Genomic DNA, 8,433 nt, shown 5'->3' on the forward strand with positions numbered 1-8,433 from the left:
ATGATCATATTTGTATTTTAAAAATAGTTCTCTTGTCTGTTTGAGCTTGGTAGGAAGGATAGAGATGAGCATCCCAGGTAGAAGACTATTGTGATGGTCAAGTGAGAGATAATAAGGGCTTTAAAAGAAAGGGGCAATGAGGAAGAGAGAGAAAAAGGAGATTTGAGAGGTTTTCTGGAAGTTAAATGTATTGGTTTGCTGACTTACGGAGTGGGGCAGAGGAAGAAGCTGATGATGTCTTTGAAGCTACTCAGTTGGATGAACAGATGGATATATATAGGTGCTAGGGCCATTGACTAAGTAAGCTAAAGAGGTTTGGGTGTATGCTGAATTATTGAACTTAAGGTGCAGTTGGAGATAGTCAGTAATTTGCATTTCTAAATCAACAGAATATTTTTTTTCAAATGACCTATTGCAGGGAATTCCAGTTTATAACATTTGAAAATAGGCTCTGGCTGAAGTAGGCAGGGAGCCTTGAAATCCTACCTGTTGGGACTGCCCCCTCGATTCTGAAGAAGGGCCTGAAGGTCCATCCTCAGAATGCCAAGTCTCCAGGTGTGATAGACGCCCGTATGCAGATACCTGTGAATCTGTGAGTGTGGATCCGCAGCCTCTCTCCAGAGCCCCCAGTTCCTTACTTGTGCTGAGCCGTGGGTTTGCCTTCTTTCTCTTTTGCCTCCCATTGTTGCTGGCAGTGCCGTCTATGCACCTGTCACTGCTGCCAGGAAACCCTCAATGTCCACACTGAGAACACCATTTCAGGGCCCTAGCCAGGCTCCCTAACCTGGGCACCAGAAAGCGCTGGGTGCCGAACACAGCGGGGCAGAAGGGTCTTCTCTGCCAGTCTCTGACATATCTTTCTCCCCACCAAAGCTCAGTTATATAGTTCCATCTGCCTATGGCCATTGGCTTTTAAATATTTCCAGCCTACTGGTCTCGATGGGATCAGATACCATACCATCCCCTCCACCTATAACTTCTTTTTCTGTCTCTCACCCTGATAAAAAGTAAAGGCAAATAAATGAAGTCAAGCAGATACATTTGTAAGGGTGTGCTTGTGTGTACATGTGTATGTGTGAACGTGTGTGGGGAGAGCGGGGTGATATCTAAACCATCAATATCCACTCAGAAATGCCCAGCTACCCATGGAACACAGTTCACTAACTACTGTACTATTTTGGAAAGAACAGTGGCTTTCCAGCAGAACAAGGCCAACTTATTTATGCTATGTGCAACTTATATGCTATATATAACTTATTTAGCACTCTGTGACTTGCACTTTAAGTTATTTCACCTCCTTGAAAATTCTTTTTGTGTGTGTGTTTTCTTTTGATGTGGACTATTTTTCAGGCTTTATTTAATTCATTTCAATATTGTTTCTGTTTTATGTTTTGGATTTTTGCATGTGGATCTTAGCTCCCCAACCATGGATTAAGCCTGCACCTTCTGCATTGGAGAGGGAAGTCTTAACCACTGGACTGCCAGGGAAGTCCTGCAAAGCCTTGATTTTATCAGTAAGATGGGAATAATAATAATAATACTTATTTCTCAGGACTATTAAGATATAGGATCATGTTGGTAATATGCTTGGCTCTGGTAGCACTTGGCAAATAATTCAGAAAAGTAGGTCTGATCTATTTCCCTAGATATTTAACATGAGTGTCCTTATCATATGCCCTTTGAGTTGGGATTCCACTTTGTTCTCTGACTTTTTCACTCAAAACTGACTTCTCTTATGTGGGTGCGTATAAATATGACAGAAGAAATATGTGGTTATACACAGATGAGAGAGACGTTGAGTATGTGAACTCATTTCATGTATAAGAGGAACCATGTCTTTTCCTTGTTATGGAGAAAAGCATTTTTTAAAAAAACTGTGTGTGTGCAAGATCTTGTTTCAAAAATGACTTGAACTGCATAGATATAGTCAAGATATCCCCCATCTAATCATCTGTGAGCAAGGGTGGACCTACAGAAATGCTTGTGCAAAAATGTTTGTGCCTTTTGCCTCCAAGCACCTAGCAGGATTGGAACAAACTGGTTACGATTTAAAAGCTTTTTCCAGCGAAACAAGCTTTGAGAATGAAAATAAGCACTAGGGGTATTGTACAAGGCAAAATAATGGCAGACATTGACCATTTTCATTTTTGTAAAATAGTGTTTTGTCAGTTGCTTGTGGTCTTTTGGTACCATATTCTCTTCTCTTTGTCCCTTTTTATCAGACACCACGTTCCTCAAAGAGATTTCCTGCTCCTTGTGAATACATTCATCTTTTCTTCCTCTTGAACAAACCTTTGCATGGACTAACTAGTAACAGAAGACTTCTGTTTTGCAGACTTCTGGCTTAAATTTTCTACTTCTTAGTTTGCAAAGTTTTAGATTGGAAAATTAACTTAGAGTGAGAAGGAAAGGAAAATGTTATCACCAACACTCACAAAAAGTGTTGTGTTTCTTCTATTTCCCATTTTAAATCTATTATCCCAAATGAGATCAATTCTACCCAGGCTGTTCACACATGCATTCCTTCATTTGTTTAGTCAACAAATATTTTGTGAGCACCAGTGACTGATAAGCTCTAGAGAAGAACTGGGAATAGGGTAGAGATGTTCTTGACCTGAACAGAGATTAAAAATAGTCAAAAGTATAAAAAGTTTTGCAAAAATCACATAGAAAACAGAATCTCTGCTCACCATTTTTGTGATCCAGTATGGAAAATTCAAAAGTTATTGGAAATGATCCTGCTCCCATATGCCGACGGTCCTACTCATCACTCCCCCACCACTCATTTAAGTAAGTTTTATTATTCTGACTTATCAGTGGAGACTTGGCTCAGCTATTAAAATATGAAACAATTCTGGAAATCTGATGTTGAACTCATTTACATTTATATGTTATGCATATGTTACACTTAAGATGAATTATTTATTAAAATTTCCATGTCATATGTAAATGCTTCCAAATAACAGTGTCACCCTTCAGTGTTATCTTGGAGAGTCTAACTTTTTTTATTGCTTAGTTTTGTCAGGCGAGATTATCACTGTGAACACAACCAAGAAAGCAGTTTGAACAAAGTTCTTAATTCACCACTGTTTGTTTGCTTTTAGTTCAGTATGAAACTGTTAACCTTTGTGAAAAGACAACTAGGAATCAGGCTAAATATTTATTTTCATAATCTCTAGTTTCACATATTTGTAAGTTCAAAACTGAAACCCTATATCTCCTCTGATGCCCTAGCAGAGTTAATGGTACAAACTCCTTTTTTGAACTTTTTCCCCTGACTTAGCCTCTTAATTTTTTATGGCTCTGAAAAATAACACATGAAAAGGCAAAGCCAGATATACTTTATCTTTCATGTATGACAGATGTTCCCTCACCCATGTTTCACGGGCATAATCCATCGTTTGAAAACCCAGAGATGGATGTTTCTGCCACCAAAGCCTCCTGAAAAGAGGACTGCTTGTCTTGCTTAGCTAATCCTTTATAATGAGTCTTAGGGCCACACACCATTCAGATTTCTGGATGAGACTGGACAATACGTGGTTAAAAAAAAAATTAGCTTGCAACTACAATGTAGAAGGTGATGAGAAGTGGAAAATGGTGACAGTACCATTCAGAACACTTTCCATTGGTGCTATTTCAAATTTACTAGTTTATTATTATGATTATTTACTGTAGATACAGAAGGTGAAGGCCAAGCATAATTTAAGGGCAGTTTCATTTTTACACAGAAGCATAGGTGTTCACAGGAATAATGTTAATGGATGAAGAAGGAAAATGTAAGCCTATTAACTATGAGCATCTGACAATCCAGGGGCTCTAGTCCCCAAACTGATATAAGACGTCAGTTTGATTTAATCATCCAGAAGGGCAGAGATACGCTCTCTTCTGATTGAGCTGGATCCTGTCTCCTTAGAATGCTGGCAGATAGAGCAGTTTTGCCTTTCAGATTTTTCACCCGGTTATTTTTAGTTCTTCTGAAGCCTGGGAAATAAGAAATAGAGCCTCCTTGAAAAATCCAAGCGAGCCAACCATAGCAGGGCCTCTGAATCTGATTAGATAAAACAACAAAGAGGCTCTGCTGGGGCAGAGGCAGGAAGAGCCAAGGTGGGTGGCAGTCTCTGCTCAACGCCGGGGAAATGTAGCCTCAAAGTGTTCAAAAGTGGGTGAAAAAAATAACATAAGCAATAGACAACTTTCCCACATCTCAGGTCACTCTCTAAATACAGCTAGAAAAATTTGCCCCACACTAAACTTTTTTTTTTAATTTTTGAAGTATAATAAACAGTATGTGAATGTATGTTTATCCTAAGCACCATACTGAGAGAGCCAGATTCACTCTCTAGCCATGAGAGTTTCAGTCTCAATATTACAACCAGTTTCCGTTCCTCTTAGTAGCTTACAAGGTAAATCAGGACCAAATTTAAGCTATAAATGTGGAAATTTGTTGTAAATTTCCTAATATGATATTGGAGGAATTGAATGCAGTCTTTTCTTTCAGTCATGGAAATGGAAGAGACAAAGGAGGCCAGGTAAGTGGACATTCTCCCAGGGAGAGTTGAGAAATAAAGTCTCTTCCAGTTCTGCCATTGGATTCCTGGCTTTGCCAGATTCTGGCCTGGTGACTAGGAGGCATTCTCCAACCAAGGAGTTGCGGGTGGTCAATGTGATGACAGGTGTCATCAAGAACTTTGACAGAGCTACTGAAATAAGCAACAATTACACATCCCCGTCCCCAGCTTCACCACTTTGTGAAAGAAAACAAATAAAAGGGGTCTCGGTACTGAAATACAAGAGGGTGGACATCTGGCACCTTCCAGGCTTGGGATGTCACTGAAGGGCCCTGGGTTTCAATCTCACTGTTCAAGGTTGTCTTATGAATCACCTTTCATTAATAACTTGAAAATCTCTCCAGCTTCTTACCCATATCCTCCCATATTGCTGATTTTCATGGTTAAGAAGAAGCTAAAGTGAATCAAATTATAAAAAGGCAATTAATGGCTTGTTGTTTAGTCACTAAGTCTTGTCTGACTCTTTTGCTAGTGGCCCTACAGACTATAGCCCACCAGGCTCCTCTGTCCATGGGATTTTCCAGGCAAGAATACTGGAGTGGGTTGCCATTTCCTTCTCCAGGGGAACTTCCCCACCCAGGGATCGAATCTTCATCTCCTGCATTGCAGGTGGATTCTTTACCGCTGAGCCACTGGGGAAGCCCATTTAATGGCTTAGCTTTAAGTAGAGTCAGCTCTGCTGCACTTCTTTCCCTTTTTTCTCTCTGAATTTCTCAACTTCTTGCTTCACAGATCAGTATCCTGATTCTTCAACTTGTTATGAGCAACTGAGAGGTACTGTGGCTGAGGTGGGAGAAGGTTTTAATGGAGAAACAGGAACATGCTTGGGCCAGGAATCCTGAGGTCTGTGGAGAGGGCCAGGGGGCACTCAGGTCTTACAAGAGGATGAGGAAGGTGGGATCCCAGCAGTACCATGACTCCGCCAGATTCCACCTGTTAACCAGGCCTCCTCCAGCTGTTTCCTGTAGACATACAGATTCTGTGACAGCTGTGGATGCTGGGAGGTGTCCAGAAGTCAATGCAAATTATTTCACCCCCACTCCTTCAAATCTGTGAGCATCACTGACGGCCCCAACTTGTATAGGTAAAGATGCACTTGGCTTTCTGGCCACCTTAGCCAGGGCTGAGATCAACCAGATGTGAGCCTGTCTGGCAGGTCTGCCTCTTTCCTGTGCCTTCCTGTGTGATGCTGCATGGAAACAGGACCCAGAACTGGCTTCTCTGTACCCCTGTGGCTCTTGTTAGTTTCATGATTCTTGGAATCAGACTCAGAAATCTGATGGTCCCACTTTGGACAGCTACCTACATCTTTCTGCTTTTTTGGATTGCAGTTACCCTTAGACAAAGGTATGAGGAGACTTCTGATATTAAGATATTACACAACAGTTTATACCATACATTTATTTTTAACCAAAGAACATGCCTCAGCAAAGTGTTTCTGTCTGTCCTGTGAAATGGACACGTACTTCCTTCCATTCGGTCAGCATACGTGGTCACCTTTATAGAAGGGCTCTGATTGAAGATGACAGCCTCTTTGAAGTTTCACACATTGCTTGTAAGATAGACTATTTGAATGAAAAAAAAGCCCCAAATTTCTCATCCAAAATTATACATTCAAATGAAAAGTCATGGAACCCGTGGTCTAATTTTAAACTTTAAATGGGAACTTGGTTGTTAAAACTTTGTATGAAAATTTGTATGAAAATGCTAAAATTAATTATGCAGTTATTGATCGACCTAAGGTATAGTAAATAAGTCATCATTTTCTTGTCATTGGTTTCCCTCCTCTTCAAAATAAAATACATTCTTCTTAGGGAACATTTTTCAGTTTACAAAGTGTTTTCCCACATGTTATCTTTTTTAATGCTTGAAGCTGTTTGGACCAGACGGTTTATAAGTTCCTCCCAGCTTGAAACTTCCATTCATTTGTGGCTGTGTTTCTATTAAAGGGTGCAGACTGGGAGGTGGTTTCAACCAACAAAAACAATGCGAGGAACCGACCCCGGGCATGGAAGCAGCGTGCAAATGTTCTTCATAAAGACCTTGTATCTTGAGATAGCACTTTTTAGAGTCACCATATGGTGCTCAGGCTTTTTGTTTAAAGGGTCAGGGACTCATCGTCTGCGAGTTCCCAAGTGGAGGAGGCAGTCTGTCAGTGACCAGGGAGCCTGAGCAGCTGAGCATTTGAAGTCAGGCAGCCACCCACATAGCGCCAATCTGCCACGAAGGAATCGGCCGTGCGGGCTCTGAACTGGAGCGCAGGAAGGACAACACCTGTCTGCTCGTTTACGCCCTTTCTTTCAGCATCTTTTTCACTAACAACCTCTGAATTGCACCAGTATGAGAAATAAACACTGGCAGAGACATGCCTCCGACAACATTCAGAGACTATCTCCGAAGTGTGTCTTGAACATAATACCCAGATTAACCAAAAAAACAAAAAGACCACGCTATTCTCTTTGTGGTTGCCTGTTTTTGGGAAGTGGCTGTTTTCTTAATGTGAAAAGAAACGGAAACATTTTCAAATAGATAAGAATTGGGTGATGTGTTTGTCAGAATCCGCAGCGTCTTCACTAGCACTTGAGAGGGTATTTCCATGGCAAGAAAATCTCTTAAGCTTCTTGTCCTTATTGGAAAAAAATCACTGGACCAGTATTGTGGAATGTCCTCATTTTTGAGGTGGAGTAAGTCATGAACTTCGGGTTTTATTCACCAAGGACAGACTCTTGTAATCTAAAAGCACTGACTGTAAGCCTAGTAAAATGCACCCAGCATTTAAAACCAAATTTCTTCCTGGAAAATTCATAGAGGAAGATTTAGATCTTTTCAAGTTCAGGATTATTCCTTAACTATCACGTGTGTTACTAATCCTGTATTCTGGGGAGCGATGTGAGGCATTCTCTTAAGAACTGGAGCAAAGGCACCGTGGCTGACTCATCCTCGGGTTTGGATTACATGTGTGGGCTTGCGTTTTGGATGGAGCTTTCTGGAATAGCAACACTCCATCAAAAACACAGTGGCACACCTGTACTCCAAATGGTTGAATAAGGCAAAACATATGACATCAAAACGCCGGGAATCATATTAAAAAGAAAAAAAAAAAAAGTAAGACCGCAGACTGTAGCAAAGATAAAGACAGCACCAAGGCACTGATAACCATGAAGAATAGAAAAAGTTTCAAGTTTTTGCTTATGAAATGATTTATCTATCATTTAACCTCTGCTCATAAGCCATGTTTGTTCTGCGTGATGTCGACATGAACACCACACTCAGAGGGTGTGAAAAGTTGCTCATTTGGATGTTTCATCCTAAAAAGTAAGTTCTCTTCACAAGTTTCACAACTGGAAATGACTGCTTCTTATATTAACAATGGCTCTGAAATGCCATGAAAAAAGTAATAAAATGGCTTCTTCTGGAATTTTCATTGGTCACTTATGGTGTAGAATAGATTCTGCTATTTTCTCTGAAGAATAATGTAATACTTTACTGTGTAATGTTAACAAGGGGATTTATATCATTTTTCATATAAAATGTTCACAAATTACCTTTCCATTCTAATGAATTCATACTCAGACCTCTTAGAAGAAAATGTTAATAGTGTCACTCTGGTGGGACTTTTTAATTTTACATAGTTTATTTTTTATGGATATGATTTTAAAACAAGTGTAATGAAAATTTTCTATTTGTGTAGTGATCTCTGCTTAATTAATTAACTGCAAGAAATTGCTCTTGTAAGTAAAGTTTAAGTAGGCAGGTATAAAAGTAAACTTCTTCTAGATAAAAGCTTATTTCTATCTGTCAAAAGATGGATTTTGAATGACTGAGTCTGAACTTTAGTTCACTAAAACATGTAGTACAGACCTTC

The sequence above is a fragment of the Muntiacus reevesi genome, chromosome 3 (genome assembly GCF_963930625.1).
Source record: "Muntiacus reevesi chromosome 3, mMunRee1.1, whole genome shotgun sequence".
In the NCBI taxonomy this organism is placed as follows: domain Eukaryota; kingdom Metazoa; phylum Chordata; class Mammalia; order Artiodactyla; family Cervidae; genus Muntiacus; species Muntiacus reevesi.